The sequence below is a fragment of the Xyrauchen texanus genome, chromosome 38, assembly GCF_025860055.1.
Source record: "Xyrauchen texanus isolate HMW12.3.18 chromosome 38, RBS_HiC_50CHRs, whole genome shotgun sequence".
Classification (NCBI taxonomy): domain Eukaryota; kingdom Metazoa; phylum Chordata; class Actinopteri; order Cypriniformes; family Catostomidae; genus Xyrauchen; species Xyrauchen texanus.
The window spans coordinates 6,459,571-6,478,377 of record NC_068313.1 but is presented as its reverse complement, the minus strand read 5'-3'; positions in this window follow the sequence as shown (position 1 = coordinate 6,478,377).

The window sequence follows — 18,807 nt, the reverse complement described above, 5'->3', positions numbered from 1 at the left end:
AATGACAAAAATTTTTAGAAAATTTTTCAGTAGGGACTTTGAGTGATGTTGTATATTTTGCACAGAGATCTCTGTGGACATTCAGATTTCGTCATTATTTTTACTGTTTCTATCAGTAAATGTCTGAAAACAATTCGTAATTATGCATTTTGCATGTGTGCTGTTTTTAACCAGTCACTGATATTAATGCAAAATCTTGTTTCACTACAAAAGAAGTGAATTCTGATGAGAAATTACTTGAAAAAAGATTTGAAAAAGCTTTCAGCTGGGACTTTGAGAGATGTATATATTTGCAGAGAGTTCTGTATGGACATTCAGATTTCGTCATTATTTTGACTGTTTCTATCATAAAACGTAAGAAATTAAGTCGTGTAATTATGCATTTTACGTGTGCTGTCTTTATCCATGACACTGACATTAGTGCAAAATCCTGTTTCACTACAAAAGAAGTGAATTTTGATGAGAAATTACTTGAAAAAAGATTTGAAAAAGCTTTCAGCAGGGACTTTGAGAGATGTATATATTGCACAGAGTTCTGAATGAAAATTCAGATTTCGTCATTATATATACTTTTTCTATCATAAAATGTAAGAAATTAAGTCGTGTAATTATGCATTTTACATGTGTGCTGTCTTTATCCATGTCACTGACATTAGTGCAAAATCCTGTTTCACTACAAAATAAGTGAATTCTGATGAGAAATTACTTGAAAATGACTAAGTTTTCAGTGTTTAAAGCTTTGTTTTAGGGCTTTTGTTAGTTGGTTTATGAAATTTGCAGAATTTTGTGTGAACATTCAGATTTCGTCATTATTTTTACTGTTTCTATCAGTAAATGTCTGAAAACAATTCGTAATTATGCATTTTGCATGTGTTTTGTTTTTATCCATGTCACTGACATTAATGCAAAATCTTGTTTCACTACAAAAGGTAATTCTCACGAGAAATAACTAGAAAAAGATTTGAAAAAACTTTAAGGACCTTGAGTGATTTATATATTGCACATAGTGTGCTGTATGGAAATTCAGATTTCGTCATTATTTTTACTGTCAAAAAACGTAAGAAATTAAGTCGTGTAATTATGCATTTTACATGTGTGCTGTCTTTATCAATGTGTCACTGACATTAGTGCAAAATCCTTTTTCATAACAAAAGAAGTGAATTCTGATGAGACATTACTTGAAAAAGATTTGAAAAAGCTTTCATCAGGGACTTTGAGAGATGTATATATTGCACAGAGTTCTGTATGAAAATTCAGATTTCGTCATTATATTTACTGTTTCTATCATAAAATGTAAGAAATTAAGTCGTGTAATTATGCATTTTACATGTGTGCTGTCTTTATCCATGTCACTGACATTAGTGCAAAATCCTGTTTCACTACAAAATAAGTGAATTCTGATGAGAAATTACTTGAAAATGACTAAGTTTTCAGTGTTTAAAGCTTTGTTTTAGGGCTGGTTTATGAAATTTGCAGAATTTTGTGTGGAAGTTCAGATTTCGTCATTATATTTACTGTTTCTATCATAAAACGTAAGAAATTAAGTCGTGTAATTATGCATTTTACGTGTGCTGTCTTTATCCATGACACTGACATTAGTGCAAAATCCTGTTTCACTACAAAAGAAGTGAATTTTGATGAGAAATTACTTGAAAAAGATTTGAAAAAGCTTTCAGCAGGGACTTTGAGAGATGTATATATTGCACAGAGTTCTGAATGAAAATTCAGATTTCGTCATTAGATTTACTTTTTCTATCATAAAATGTAAGAATTTAAGTCGTGTAATTATGCATTTTACATGTGTGCTGTCTTTATCCATGTCACTGACATTAGTGCAAAATCCTGTTTCACTACAAAATAAGTGAATTCTGATGAGAAATTACTTGAAAATGACTAAGTTTTCAGTGTTTAAAGCTTTGTTTTAGGGCTTTTGTTAGCTAGTTTATGAAATTTGCAGAATTTTGTGTGAACATTCAGATTTCGTCATTATTTTTACTGTTTCTATCAGTAAATGTCTGAAAACAATTCTTAATTATGCATTTTGCATGTGTGCTGTTTTTATCCATGTCACTGACATTAATGCAAAATCTTGTTTCACTACAAAAGGTAATTCTCACGAGAAATAACTAGAAAAAAGATTTGAAAAAACTTTAAGGACCTTGAGTGATTTATATATTGCACATAGTGCTGTATGGAAATTCAGATTTCGTCATTATTTTTACTGTTTCAAAAAACGTAAGAAATTAAGTCGTGTAATTATGCATTTTACATGTGTGCTGTCTTTATCCATGTCACTGACATTATTGCAAAATCCTGTTTCACTACAAATGAAGTGAATTCTGATGAGAAATAACTTGAAAAAAGATTTGAAAAAGCTTTCAGCAGGGAATTTGAGAGATGTAAATATTGCACAGAGTTCTGTGTGGACATTCAGATTTCGTCTTTACTGTTTCAATCATAAAATGTAAGAAATTAAGTCGTGTAATTATGCATTTTACATGTGTGCTGTCTTTATCCATGTCACTGACATTAGTGCAAAATCCTTTTTCATAACAACAGAAGTGAATTCTGATGAGAAATGACAAAAATTTTTAGAAAAAGTTTTCAGTAGGGACTTTGAGTGATGTTGTATATTTTGCACAGAGATCTCTGTGGACATTCAGATTTCGTCATTATTTTTACTGTTTCTATCAGTAAATGTCTGAAAACAATTCGTAATTATGCATTTTGCATGTGTGCTGTCTTTATCCATGTCACTGACATTATTGCAAAATCCTGTTTCACTACAAAAGAAGTGAATTCTGATGAGAAATAACTTGAAAAAAGATTTGAAAAAGCTTTCAGCAGGGACTTTGAGAGATGTATATTATTGCACAGAGTTCTGTGTGGACATTCAGATTTCGTCATTTTTACTGTTTCAATCATAAAATGTAAGAAATTAAGTCGTATAATTATGCATTTTACATGTGTGCTGTCTTTATCCATGTCACTGACATTAGTGCAAAATCCTGTTTCACTAACAACAGAAGTGAATTCTGATGAGAAATGACAAAAATATTTAGAAAAAGTTTTCAGTAGGGACTTTGAGTGATGTGTATATTTTGCACAGAGATCTCTGTGGACATTCAGATTTCGTTATTATTTTTACTGTTTCTATCAGAAAATGTAAGAAATTAAGTCGTGTAATTATGCATTTTACATGTGTGCTGTCTTTATTCATGTCACTGACATTAGTGCAAAATCCTGTTTCACTACAAAAAAGGGAATTCTGATGAGAAATTACTTGAAAAAAGATTTGAAAAAGCTTTCAGCTGGGACTTTGAGAGATGTCTATATTTGCAGAGAGTTCTGTATGGACATTCAGATTTCGTCATTATTTTGACTGTTTCTATCATAAAATGTAAGAAATTATGTCGTGTAATTATGCATTTTACATGTGTGCTGTCTTTATCCATGTCACTGACATTAGTGCAAAATCCTGTTTCACCACAAAATAAGTGAATTCTGATGAGAAATTACTTGAAAATGACTAAGTTTTCAGTGATTAAAGCTTTGTTTAGGGCTTTGTTAGTTGGTTTATGAAATTTGCAGAATTTTGTGTGAACATTCAGATTTCGTCATTATTTTTACTGTTTCTATCAGTAAATGTCTGAAAACAATTCGTAATTATGCATTTTGCATGTGTGTTGTTTTTATCCATGTCACTGACATTAATGCAAAATCTTGTTTCACTACAAAAGGTGAATTCTCATGAGAAATAACTAGAAAAAAGATTTGAAAAAGCTTTATAGGACTTTGAGTGATGTATATATTGCACAGAGTGCTGTATGGAAATTCAGATTTCGTCATTATTTTTACTGTTTCTATCAAAAATGTAAGAAATTAAGTCGTGTAATTATGCATTTTACATGTGTGCTGTCTTTATCCATGTGTCACTGACATTAGTGCAAAATCCTTTTTCATAACAAAAGAAGTGAATTCTGATGAGAAATTACTTGAAAAAGATTTGAAAAAGCTTTCAGTCAGGGACTTTGAGAGATGTATATATTGCACAGAGTTCTGTATGGACATTCAGATTTCGTCATTATATTTAACTGTTTCTATCATAAAATGTAAGAAATTAAGTCGTGTAATTATGCATTTTACGTGTGCTGTCTTTATCCATGTCACTGACATTAGTGCAAAATCCTGTTTCACTACAAAAGAAGTGAATTTTGATGAGAAATTACTTGAAAAAAGATTTGAAAAAGCTTTCAGCAGGGACTTTGAGAGATGTATATATTGCACAGAGTTCTGAATGAAAATTCAGATTTCGTCATTATATTTACTGTTTCTATCATAAAATGTAAGAAATTAAGTCGTGTAATTATGCATTTTACATGTGTGCTGTCTTTATCCATGTCACTGACATTAGTGCAAAATCCTGTTTCACTACAAAATAAGTGAATTCTGATGAGAAATTACTTGAAAATGACTAAGTTTTCAGTGTTTAAAGCTTTGTTTTAGGGCTTTGTTAGCTAGTTTATGAAATTTGCAGAATTTTGTGTGAACATTCAGATTTCGTCATTATTTTTACTGTTTCTATCAGTAAATGTCTGAAAACAATTCGTAATTATGCATTTTGCATGTGTGCTGTTTTTATCCATGTCACTGACATTAATGCAAAATCTTGTTTCACTACAAAAGGTAATTCTCACGAGAAATAACTAGAAAAAAGATTTGAAAAAACTTTAAGGACCTTGAGTGATGTATATATTGCACATAGTGCTGTATGGACATTCAGATTTCGTCATTATATTTACTGTTTCTATCATAAAATGTAAGAAATTAAGTCGTGTAATTATGCATTTTACATGTATGCTGTCTGTATCCATGTCACTGACATTAGTGCAAAATCCTGTTTCACTACAAAAGAAGTGAATTCTGATGAGAAATCACTTGAAAAAAGATTTGAAAAAGCTTTCAGCAGGGAATTTGAGAGATGTAAATATTGCACAGAGTTCTGTGTGGACATTCAGATTTCGTCTTTACTGTTTCAATCATAAAATGTAAGAAATTAAGTCGTGTAATTATGCATTTTACATGTGTGCTGTCTTTATCCATGTCACTGACATTAGTGCAAAATCCTTTTTCATAACAACAGAAGTGAATTCTGATGAGAAATGACAAAAATTTTTAGAAAAAGTTTTCAGTAGGGACTTTGAGTGATGTTGTATATTTTGCACAGAGATCTCTGTGGACATTCAGATTTCGTCATTATTTTTACTGTTTCTATCAGTAAATGTCTGAAAACAATTCGTAATTATGCATTTTGCATGTGTGCTGTTTTCATCCATGTCACTGACATTATTGCAAAATCCTGTTTCACTACAAAAGAAGTGAATTCTGATGAGAAATAACTTGAAAAAAGATTTGAAAAAGCTTTCAGCAGGGACTTTGAGAGATGTATATACACAAGTTGTAATTATACATTTTTACATGTAGTGCTGTCTTTATCCATGTCACTGACATTAGTGCAAAATCCTGTTTCACTACAGAAGAAGTGAATTCTGATGAGAAATAACTTTAAAAAAGATGTGAAAAAGCTTTAATTAGGGACTTTGAGAGATGTATATATATTGCACAGAGTTCTGTGTGGACATTCAGATTTCGTCATTATATAAATAACAGTAAACTGTTTCTATCAGAAAATGTCTGAAAAAAAGTCGGAATTATACATTTTTACATGTAGTGCTGTCTTTATCAATGTCACTGACATTAGTGCAAAATCCTGTTTCACTACAAAAGAAGTGAATTCTGATGAGAAATTACTTGAAAATGACTAAGCTTTCAGTGCTTAAAGCTTTGTTTTAGGGCTTTTGTTAGCTGGTTTATGAAATTTGCAGAATTTTGTGTGAACATTCAGATTTCGTCATTATATTTACTGTTTCTATCATAAAACGTAAGAAATTAAGTCGTGTAATTATGCATTTTACATGTGTACTGTCTTTATCCGTCACTGATGAGATTAGTGCAAAATTCTTTTTCAATGCAAAAGAAGTGAATTCTGATGAGAAATGACGAAAAATAATTAGAAAAAAGTTTTCAGTAGGGACTTTGAGTGATGTATATATTGCACAGAGTTCTCTGTGGACATTCAGAATTCGTCATTATGTTTACTGTTTCTATCAGTAAATGTCTGATAAACAAGTCGTAATTATGCATTTTACATGTGTGCTCTATCTATGTCACTGACATTAGTGCAAAATCCTGTTTCACTACAAAATAAGTGAATTCTGATAAGAAATAACTTGAAAAAAGATTTGAAAAGGGTTTCAGCAGGGACTTTGAGAGACGTATATATTGCACAGATTTCTGTTTGCACATTCAGAATTCGTCATTATATATACTGTTTCTATGAGAAAATTTCTGTAAACAAGTCGTAATTATGCATTTTACATGTGTGCTGTCTTTACTTTTTACATTAGTGCAAAATCCTTTTCACTACAAAAGAAGTGAATTCTGATGAGAATTGACGAAAAATAATTAGAAAAAGTTTTCAGTAGGGACTTTGAGTGATGTATATATTGCACAGAGTTCTCTGTGGACATTCATAATTCGTCATTATATAAAAAACAGTAAACTGTTTTTATCAGAAAATGTCTGAAAACAAGTCGTAATTATGCATTTTACACGTGTGCTCTCTTTATCTATGTCACTGATATTAGTGCAAAATCCTGTTTCACTACAAAAGAAGTGAATTCTGATGAGAAATAACTTGAAAAAAGATTTGAAAAGGCTTTCAGTAGGGACTTTGAGTGATGTATATATTGCACAGAGTTCTCTGTGGACATTCAGAATTCGTCATTATATATACTGTTTCTACGAGAAAATTTCTGTAAACAAGTCGTAATTATGCATTTTACATGTGTGCTGTATTATCCATGTCACTGACATTAGTGCAAAATCCTTTTTCACTACAAAAGAAGTGAATTCTGATGAGAAATGACGAAAAATAATTAGAAAAAGTTTTCAGTAGGGACTTTGAGTGATGTATATATTGCACAGAGTTCTCTGTGGACATTCAGAATTCGTCATTATATTTACGGTTTCTATCAGAAAATGTCTGATAAGAAGTCGTAATTATGCATTTTACATGTATGCTGTCTGTATCCATGTCACTGACATTAGTGCAAAATCCTGTTTCACTACAAAAGAAGTGAATTCTGATGAGAAATCACTTGAAAAAAGATTTGAAAAAGCTTTCAGCAGGGACTTTGAGAGATGTATATACACAAGTCGTAATTATACGTTTTACATGTGTGCTGTCTTTACTTTTTACCTTAGTGCAAAATCCTTTTTCACTACAAAATAAGTGAATTCTGATGAGCAATTACTTGAAAATGACTAAGCTTTCAGTGCTTAAAGCTTTGTTTTAGGGCTTTTGTTAGCTGGTTTATGAAATTTGCAGAATTTTGTGTGAACATTCAGATTTCGTCATAATTTCTTACGTTTTATGATAGAAACAGTAAATATAAAGTCGTGTAATTATGCATTTTACATGTGTACTGTCTTTATCCGTCACTGATGAGATTAGTGCAAAATTCTTTTTCAATGCAAAAGAAGTGAATTCTGATGAGAAATGACGAAAAATAATTAGAAAAAGTTTTCAGTAGGGACTTTGAGTGATGTATATATTGCACAGAGTTCTCTGTGGACATTCAGAATTCGTCATTATGTTTACTGTTTCTATCAGTAAATGTCTGTAAACAAGTCGTAATTATGCATTTTACATGTGTGCTCTATCTATGTCACTGACATTAGTGCAAAATCCTGTTTCACTACAAAATAAGTGAATTCTGATAAGAAATAACTTGAAAAAAGATTTGAAAAAGGGTTTCAGCAGGGACTTTGAGAGACGTATATATTGCACAGTTTTCTGTTTGCACATTCAGAATTCGTCATTATATATACTGTTTCTATGAGAAAATTTCTGTAAACAAGTCGTAATTATGCATTTTACATGTGTGCTGTCTTTACTTTTTACATTAGTGCAAAATCCTTTTTCACTACAAAAGAAGTGAATTCTGATGAGAATTGACTGAAAAATAATTAGAAAAAGTTTTCAGTAGGGACTTTGAGTGATGTATATATTGCACAGAGTTCTCTGTGGACATTCATAATTCGTCATTATATAAAAAACAGTAAACTGTTTTTATCAGAAAATGTCTGAAAACAAGTCAGTAATTATGCATTTTACACGTGTGCTCTCTTTATCTATGTCACTGATATTAGTGCAAAATCCTGTTTCACTACAAAAGAAGTGAATTCTGATGAGAAATAACTTGAAAAAAGATTTGAAAAGGCTTTCAGCAGGGACTTTGAGAAATGTATATATTGCACAGATTTCTGTTTGCACATTCGTCATTATATATACTGTTTCTATGAGAAAATTTCTGTAAACAAGTCGTAATTATGCATTTTACATGTGTGCTGTATTATCCATGTCACTGACATTAGTGCAAAATCCTTTTTCACTACAAAAGAAGTGAATTCTGATGAGAAATGACTGAAAAATAATTAGAAAAAGTTTTCAGTAGGGACGTTGAGTGATGTATATATTGCACAGAGTTCTCTGTGGACATTCAGAATTCGTCATTATATTTACGGTTTCTATCAGAAAATGTCTGACAAGAAGTCGTAATTATGCATTTTACATGTATGCTGTCTGTATCCATGTCACTGACATTAGTGCAAAATCCTTTTTCACTACAAAAGAAGTGAATTCTGATGAGAACTGACGAAAAATAATTAGAAAAAGTTTTCAGTAGGGACTTTGAGTGATGTATATATTGCACAGAGTTCTCTGTGGACATTCATAATTCGTCATTATATAAAAAAACAGTAAACTGTTTTTATCAGAAAATGTCTGAAAACAAGTCGTAATTATGCATTTTACACGTGTGCTCTCTTTATCTATGTCACTGATATTAGTGCAAAATCCTGTTTCACTACAAAAGAAGTGAATTCTGATGAGAAATAACTTGAAAAAAGATTTGAAAAGGCTTTCAGCAGGGACTTTGAGAAATGTATATATTGCACAGATTTCTGTTTGCACATTCGTCATTATATATACTGTTTCTATGAGAAAATTTCTGTAAACAAGTCGTAATTATGCATTTTACATGTGTGCTGTATTATCCATGTCACTGACATTAGTGCAAAATCCTTTTTCACTACAAAAGAAGTGAATTCTGATGAGAAATGACGAAAAATAATTAGAAAAAGTTTTCAGTAGGGACTTTGAGTGATGTATATATTGCACAGAGTTCTCTGTGGACATTCAGAATTCGTCATTATATTTACGGTTTCTATCAGAAAATGTCTGACAAGAAGTCGTAATTATGCATTTTACATGTATGCTGTCTGTATCCATGTCACTGACATTAGTGCAAAATCCTGTTTCACTACAAAAGAAGTGAATTCTGATGAGAAATCACTTGAAAAAAGATTTGAAAAAGCTTTCAGCAGGGACTTTGAGAGATGTATATACACAAGTCGTAATTATACGTTTTACATGTGTGCTGTCTTTTTACCTTAGTGCAAAATCCTTTTTCACTACAAAATAAGTGAATTCTGATGAGCAATTACTTGAAAATGACTAAGCTTTCAGTGCTTAAAGCTTTGTTTTAGGGCTTTTGTTAGCTGGTTTATGAAATTTGCAGAATTTTGTGTGAACATTCAGATTTCGTCATTATATTTACTGTTTCTATCATAAAACGTAAGAAATTAAGTCGTGTAATTATGCATTTTACATGTGTACTGTCTTTATCCGTCACTGATGAGATTAGTGCAAAATTCTTTTCAATGCAAAAGAAGTGAATTCTGATGAGAAATGACGAAAAATAATTAGAAAAAGTTTTCAGTAGGGACTTTGAGTGATGTATATATTGCACAGAGTTCTCTGTGGACATTCAGAATTCGTCATTATGTTTACTGTTTCTATCAGTAAATGTCTGTAAACAAGTCGTAATTATGCATTTTACATGTGTGCTCTATCTATGTCACTGACATTAGTGCAAAATCCTGTTTCACTACAAAATAAGTGAATTCTGATAAGAAATAACTTGAAAAAAGATTTGAAAAGGGTTTCAGCAGGGACTTTGAGAGACGTATATATTGCACAGATTTCTGTTTGCACATTCAGAATTCGTCATTATATATACTGTTTCTATGAGAAAATTTCTGTAAACAAGTCGTTATTATGCATTTTACATGTGTGCTGTCTTTACTTTTTACATTAGTGCAAAATCCTTTTCACTACAAAAGAAGTGAATTCTGATGAGAATTGACTGAAAAATAATTAGAAAAAGTTTTCAGTAGGGACTTTGAGTGATGTATATATTGCACAGAGTTCTCTGTGGACATTCATAATTCGTCATTATATAAAAAACAGTAAACTGTTTTTATCAGAAAATGTCTGAAAACAAGTCGTAATTATGCATTTTACACGTGTGCTCTCTTTATCTATGTCACTGATATTAGTGCAAAATCCTGTTTCACTACAAAAGAAGTGAATTCTGATGAGAAATAACTTGAAAAAAGATTTGAAAAGGCTTTCAGTAGGGACTTTGAGTGATGTATATATTGCACAGAGTTCTCTGTGGACATTCAGAATTCGTCATTATATATACTGTTTCTATGAGAAAATTTCTGTAAACAAGTCGTAATTATGCATTTTACATGTGTGCTGTATTATCCATGTCACTGACATTAGTGCAAAATCCTTTTTCACTACAAAAGAAGTGAATTCTGATGAGAAATGACGAAAAATAATTAGAAAAAAGTTTTCAGTAGGGACTTTGAGTGATGTATATATTGCACAGAGTTCTCTGTGGACATTCAGAATTCGTCATTATATTTACGGTTTCTATCAGAAAATGTCTGACAAGAAGTCGTAATTATGCATTTTACATGTATGCTGTCTGTATCCATGTCACTGACATTAGTGCAAAATCCTGTTTCACTACAAAAGAAGTGAATTCTGATGAGAAATCACTTGAAAAAAGATTTGAAAAAGCTTTCAGCAGGGACTTTGAGAGATGTATATACACAAGTCGTAATTATACGTTTTACATGTGTGCTGTCTTTACTTTTTACCTTAGTGCAAAATCCTTTTCACTACAAAATAAGTGAATTCTGATGAGCAATTACTTGAAAATGACTAAGCTTTCAGTGCTTAAAGCTTTGTTTTAGGGCTTTTGTTAGCTGGTTTATGAAATTTGCAGAATTTTGTGTGAACATTCAGATTTCGTCATTATATTTACTGTTTCTATCATAAAACGTAAGAAATTAAGTCGTGTAATTATGCATTTTACATGTGTACTGTCTTTATCCGTCACTGATGAGATTAGTGCAAAATTCTTTTCAATGCAAAAGAAGTGAATTCTGATGAGAAATGACGAAAAATAATTAGAAAAAGTTTTCAGTAGGGACTTTGAGTGATGTATATATTGCACAGAGTTCTCTGTGGACATTCAGAATTCGTCATTATATTTACTGTTTCTATCAGAAAATGTCTGACAACAAGTCGTAATTATGCATTTTACATGTATGCTGTCTGTATCCATGTCACTGACATTAGTGCAAAATCCTGTTTCACTACAAAAGAAGTGAATTCTGATGAGAAATCACTTGAAAAAAGATTTGAAAAAGCTTTCAGTAGGGACTTTGAGAGATGTATATACACAAGTCGTAATTATACGTTTTACATGTGTGCTGTCTTTACTTTTTACCTTAGTGCAAAATCCTTTTTCACTACAAAATAAGTGAATTCTGATGAGCAATTACTTGAAAATGACTAAACTTTCAGTGCTTAAAGCTTTGTTTTAGGGCTTTTGTTAGCTGGTTTATGAAATTTGAAGAATTTTGTGTATACATTCAGATTTCGATCATTATATTTACTGTTTCTATCATAAAACGTAAGAAATTAAGTCGTGTAATTATGCATTTTACATGTGTACTGTCTTTATCCGTCACTGACATTAGTGCAAAATTCTTTTTCAATGCAAAAGAAGTGAATTCTGATGAGAAATGACGAAAAATAATTAGAAAAAGTTTTCAGTAGGGATTTTGAGTGAAGTATTTTGCACAGAGATCTCTGTGGACATTCAGATTTCGTCATTATATTTAAACTCTTTCTATCAGAAAATTTCTGCATACAAGTCATAATTAAGCATTTTTACAAGTAGTGCGGTCTTTATCAATGACAATAATGCAAAAATCCTGTTTCACTACAAAAGAAGTGAATTCTGATGAGAAATCACTTGAAAAAAGATTTGAAAAAGCTTTCAGCAGGGACTTTGAGAGATGTATATACACAAGTCGTAATTATACGTTTTACATGTGTGCTGTCTTTACTTTTTACCTTAGTGCAAAATCCTTTTTCACTACAAAATAAGTGAATTCTGATGAGCAATTACTTGAAAATGACTAAACTTTCAGTGCTTAAAGCTTTGTTTTAGGGCTTTTGTTAGCTGGTTTATGAAATTTGAAGAATTTTGTGTATACATTCAGATTTCGTCATTATATTTACTGTTTCTATCATAAAACGTAAGAAATTAAGTCGTGTAATTATGCATTTTACATGTGTACTGTCTTTATCCGTCACTGACATTAGTGCAAAATTCTTTTTCAATGCAAAAGAAGTGAATTCTGATGAGAAATGACGAAAAATAATTAGAAAAAGTTTTCAGTAGGGATTTTGAGTGAAGTATTTTGCACAGAGATCTCTGTGGACATTCAGATTTCGTCATTATATTTAAACTCTTTCTATCAGAAAATTTCTGCATACAAGTCATAATTAAGCATTTTTACAAGTAGTGCGGTCTTTATCAATGACAATAATGCAAAAATCCTGTTTCACTACAAAAGAAGTGAATTCTGATGAGAAATGACGAAAAATAATTAGTTTTCAGTAGGGACTTTGAGTGATGGTGTATATTTTGCACAGAGATCTCTGTGGATATTCAGATTTCGACATTATATTTACTGTTTCTATCAGAAAATGTCCTAAAACAAGACGTAATTATAAATTTTTACATGTAGTGCTGTCTTTATCAATATCATTGCACAGAGTTCTGTGTGGACATTCAGATTTTGTCATTATATTTACTGTTTCTATCATAAAATGTGAGAAATTAAGTCGTGTAATTATGCATTTTACATGTGTGCTGTCTTTATCCATGTCACTGACATTAGTGCAAAATCTTGTTTCACTACAAAAGAAGTGAATTCTGATGAGAAATCACTTGAAAAAAGATTTGAAAAAGCTTTCAGCAGGGACTTTGAGAGATGTATATACACAAGTTGTAATTATACATTTTTACATGTAGTGCTGTCTTTATCCATGTCACTGACATTAGTGCAAAATCCTGTTTCACTACAGAAGAAGTGAATTCTGATGAGAAATAACTTTAAAAAAGATGTGAAAAAGCTTTAATTAGGGACTTTGAGAGATGTATATATATTGCACAGAGTTCTGTGTGGACATTCAGATTTCGTCATTATATAAATAACAGTAAACTGTTTCTATCAGAAAATGTCTGAAAAAAAGTCGGAATTATACATTTTTACATGTAGTGCTGTCTTTATCAATGTCACTGACATTAGTGCAAAATCCTGTTTCACTACAAAAGAAGTGAATTCTGATGAGAAATTACTTGAAAATGACTAAGCTTTCAGTGCTTAAAGCTTTGTTTTAGGGCTTTTGTTAGCTGGTTTATGAAATTTGCAGAATTTTGTGTGAACATTCAGATTTCGTCATTATATTTACTGTTTCTATCATAAAACGTAAGAAATTAAGTCGTGTAATTATGCATTTTACATGTGTACTGGTCTTTATCCGTCACTGATGAGATTAGTGCAAAATTCTTTTTCAATGCAAAAGAAGTGAATTCTGATGAGAAATGACAAAAATAATTAGAAAAAGTTTTCAGTAGGGACTTTGAGTGATGTATATATTGCACAGAGTTCTCTGTGGACATTCAGAATTCGTCATTATGTTTACTGTTTCTATCAGTAAATGTCTGTAAACAAGTCGTAATTATGCATTTTACATGTGTGCTCTATCTATGTCACTGACATTAGTGCAAAATCCTGTTTCACTACAAAATAAGTGAATTCTGATAAGAAATAACTTGAAAAAAGATTTGAAAAGGGTTTCAGCAGGGACTTTGAGAGACGTATATATTGCACAGATTTCTGTTTGCACATTCAGAATTCGTCATTATATATACTGTTTCTATGAGAAAATTTCTGTAAACAAGTCGTAATTATGCATTTTACATGTGTGCTGTCTTTACTTTTTACATTAGTGCAAAATCCTTTTTCACTACAAAAGAAGTGAATTCTGATGAGAATTGACGAAAAATAATTAGAAAAAGTTTTCAGTAGGGACTTTGAGTGATGTATATATTGCACAGAGTTCTCTGTGGACATTCATAATTCGTCATTATATAAAAAAACAGTAAACTGTTTTTATCAGAAAATGTCTGAAAACAAGTCGTAATTATGCATTTTACACGTGTGCTCTCTTTATCTATGTCACTGATATTAGTGCAAAATCCTGTTTCACTACAAAAGAAGTGAATTCTGATGAGAAATAACTTGAAAAAAGATTTGAAAAGGCTTTCAGCAGGGACTTTGAGAAATGTATATATTGCACAGATTTCTGTTTGCACATTCGTCATTATATATACTGTTTCTACGAGAAAATTTCTGTAAACAAGTCGTAATTATGCATTTTACATGTGTGCTGTATTATCCATGTCACTGACATTAGTGCAAAATCCTTTTTCACTACAAAAGAAGTGAATTCTGATGAGAAATGACGAAAAATAATTAGAAAAAGTTTTCAGTAGGGACTTTGAGTGATGTATATATTGCACAGAGTTCTCTGTGGACATTCAGAATTCGTCATTATATTTACGGTTTCTATCAGAAAATGTCTGACAAGAAGTCGTAATTATGCATTTTACATGTATGCTGTCTGTATCCATGTCACTGACATTAGTGCAAAATCCTGTTTCACTACAAAAGAAGTGAATTCTGATGAGAAATCACTTGAAAAAAGATTTGAAAAAGCTTTCAGTAGGGACTTTGAGAGATGTATATACACAAGTCGTAATTATACGTTTTACATGTGTGCTGTCTTTACTTTTTACCTTAGTGCAAAATCCTTTTTCACTACAAAATAAGTGAATTCTGATGAGCAATTACTTGAAAATGACTAAGCTTTCAGTGCTTAAAGCTTTGTTTTAGGGCTTTTGTTAGCTGGTTTATGAAATTTGAAGAATTTTGTGTATACATTCAGATTTCGTCATTATATTTACTGTTTCTATCATAAAACGTAAGAAATTAAGTCGTGTAATTATGCATTTTACATGTGTACTGTCTTTATCCGTCACTGATGAGATTAGTGCAAAATTCTTTTTCAATGCAAAAGAAGTGAATTCTGATGAGAAATGACGAAAAATAATTAGAAAAAGTTTTCAGTAGGGACTTTGAGTGATGTATATATTGCACAGAGTTCTCTGTGGACATTCAGAATTCGTCATTATGTTTACTGTTTCTATCAGTAAATGTCTGTAAACAAGTCGTAATTATGCATTTTACATGTGTGCTCTATCTATGTCACTGACATTAGTGCAAAATCCTGTTTCACTACAAAATAAGTGAATTCTGATAAGAAATAACTTGAAAAAAGATTTGAAAAGGGTTTCAGCAGGGACTTTGAGAGACGTATATATTGCACAGATTTCTGTTTGCACATTCAGAATTCGTCATTATATATACTGTTTCTATGAGAAAATTTCTGTAAACAAGTCAGTAATTATGCATTTTACATGTGTGCTGTCTTTACTTTTTACATTAGTGCAAAATCCTTTTTCACTACAAAAGAAGTGAATTCTGATGAGAACTGACGAAAAATAATTAGAAAAAGTTTTCAGTAGGGACTTTGAGTGATGTATATATTGCACAGAGTTCTCTGTGGACATTCATAATTCGTCATTATATAAAAAAACAGTAAACTGTTTTTATCAGAAAATGTCTGAAAACAAGTCGTAATTATGCATTTTACACGTGTGCTCTCTTTATCTATGTCACTGATATTAGTGCAAAATCCTGTTTCACTACAAAAGAAGTGAATTCTGATGAGAAATAACTAGAAAAAAGATACTTAAAAGCTTTAATTAGGGACTTTGAGTGATGTATATATTGCACAGAGTTCTCTGTGGACATTCAGAATTCGTCATTATATTTACTGTTTCTATCAGTAAATGTCTGTAAACAAGTCGTAATTATGCATTTTACATGTGTGCTGACTTTATCCATGTCACTGACATTAGTGCAAAATCCTTTTTCACTACAAAAGAAGTGAATTCTGATGAGAAATTACTAGAAAAAAGATACAAAAAAGTTTTAATTAGGGACTTTAAGTGATGTATATATTGCACAGAGTTTTGTGTGGACATTCAGATTTCATCATTATATTTACTGTTGAAGGGTGAGGGTCGAAATCCCTTGTCTCTTCAGATATATCAATACATATATATATATCCTTTTATATCAATATCTATCTATATTCTGTTGCTTAACTTTAATAAAATGATGAATTAACTATATGCATGATCACATAATCAATTTTATTTTTCTTATGCATAACTGAAATATACTTTGAATCATATGTGTGTTGGAATGTTAACTAGTGTCTTTTAAGGAACATTCCAGAGAGTCTCTCTCTCTGTCCTGCCCGTAGTCTGAAGGTCCTTTGGGGATAAGCTTAGCTGTGATGAGAGGGGGCAGGGAGAATGTTAAACATATGTTCCAGATGTATTCTGTGGTTGATTTTTACCTGTCCATGACTAATTATATGATTTAAAATCCTATGTAATAGCACTTGAATAAGTAGAAGTGTAAATTTTCTCTTATTATTTCTTTAAGGGAAGGAATGCCTGCTATCTATTTCCTCTCCTTTGCCTGCGGGGTGAATATTTCGTATCTCACTGTTTTGGTTAAAATGACCTGATAAATGTGTGCTCTGGTTCCCTTGTGCGCAGAGAAACACTGTCGTTCGTCAGTGTTTCGTGTGTGCGTTGTAAGGTATGGCGGAGGATCAGTGGCCTTAACAGATTCACGAACAAACAAGAACTTACTGTTAAAAACTCCCCTAATTACTGAAATAGCGCCAACCAGTCTCCACAAGCACAATAAATGTATTGACAAAGAGACAATGAACTATTGACAGAGAACCGCAGGTGACATCCGCATGCTCACCACGTGCTTATCGTGTGGACAGGAAGGGGGAAACTTTTGAACGTAAAAATGTGTCTCTTTCTTATAAAGCCTAAAAGGGCTTAGTTTTAATGAAATATGTTGTAATCCCTGTGTGCTATGTATTTTGGTGTAGATCAAAATTAGTAGAATTGTTTAGTAGTGTAGGAGAACTCATTATATCTAATAAGAGGCTTTATATTTAATAGCCTGAGTGTAAGAATGTTAAACCCACTTGTAAAGGTACCAAATATACCTTTCTTGGTATCAAATTAAACCTTACGATTTGTCCGAGCTGAATTCGAATATAAGATCTCTGTAGAATGATATTACGCGATGTTTTACTATCTTTTGAGTCATTCAGCCCAAAATCTCTTACTGTCATAAACATGCAAATGAGCCTTGACAAAGGAATCATTCTCCTGTCCCAATGGAAGCAGAATTTTACGCCCTCCAAAGGAATGTTGAGAAAAGTGCTGACCCTCACTTCATTCTCTTACTGAGAAAGATAAATGAACCCTGTTAATCCTATATATATATGTGATAAATATTGACATGTATCTAATGTGCCATCTCACATTTTCCCTTAAATGTGCTTGATCTATGTTTTCTTGCAAACTAATGGGTTAATGTTTCAGACTTTGCATACTATGGTTAACCAAAATCATATGTGTGGCATATTTGGTCTCTATAACTTGGTATTTTGAAGATTGAAATGACATGATATGGTACATGATATGTCGATAACAACAACATATTAGTATTACAAGTATATTTCCTATTTTCTTTCTTGCACATGCAATGGGCAATTTTACAACAAAGAGCACTAAACCAAATTCCCGCCTAGAACTCAAACCCTTCTTATTGGTCGAGCCAATGAGAGGTGGGACATGTTTCTAAGGGTATAAAATTGCTGCGCCCACTTCCTCTCTTCTCTTATTCGCTTATCTGCTAGCTCTTAGCCTCTCTTGCTTCCTGCCTCTCTTGCCTCTCTTGCCCTCTGAGCCTTGTGCTCTCTCACTCTCTCGCTGAATGATGCCAAACTAGAAGGCCCCAAGGACTCCCAAGCGTGCGCCAGGCTACGGCCTTGACTTTCCATTCACCAAAGATTCTCTGACTCCCACTGGTTCTCTCTCATCAAGACAACATCATCAAAGATCAACCGGAGCCTCAACAAATTGCATCAGGACAGTTTAATTCAAATGGGACATGCAAGTATCAAACTTAGTCTCATTATTTGATACATTAAGTATCCTTAACCCCTTTCTAAAAAGGGCGTGTCAGAACTAATATGATGGTTTGCTCAGGCTGTTGATCTGCTGAACTTCAAACAATGCTATAACTTCTTGCCTTCCTGTATTCTGCTTCAGCCCTCTTTCCCTTGGTAAACTGTATGAATGTATGTATATGTATGTTAGAGTAGTTTAAATGTTTAGTCTAGTTAATAGTCTTGTTCATGTCACATGTAAAGTTGTCTGTGTCTCAAGCTCATAT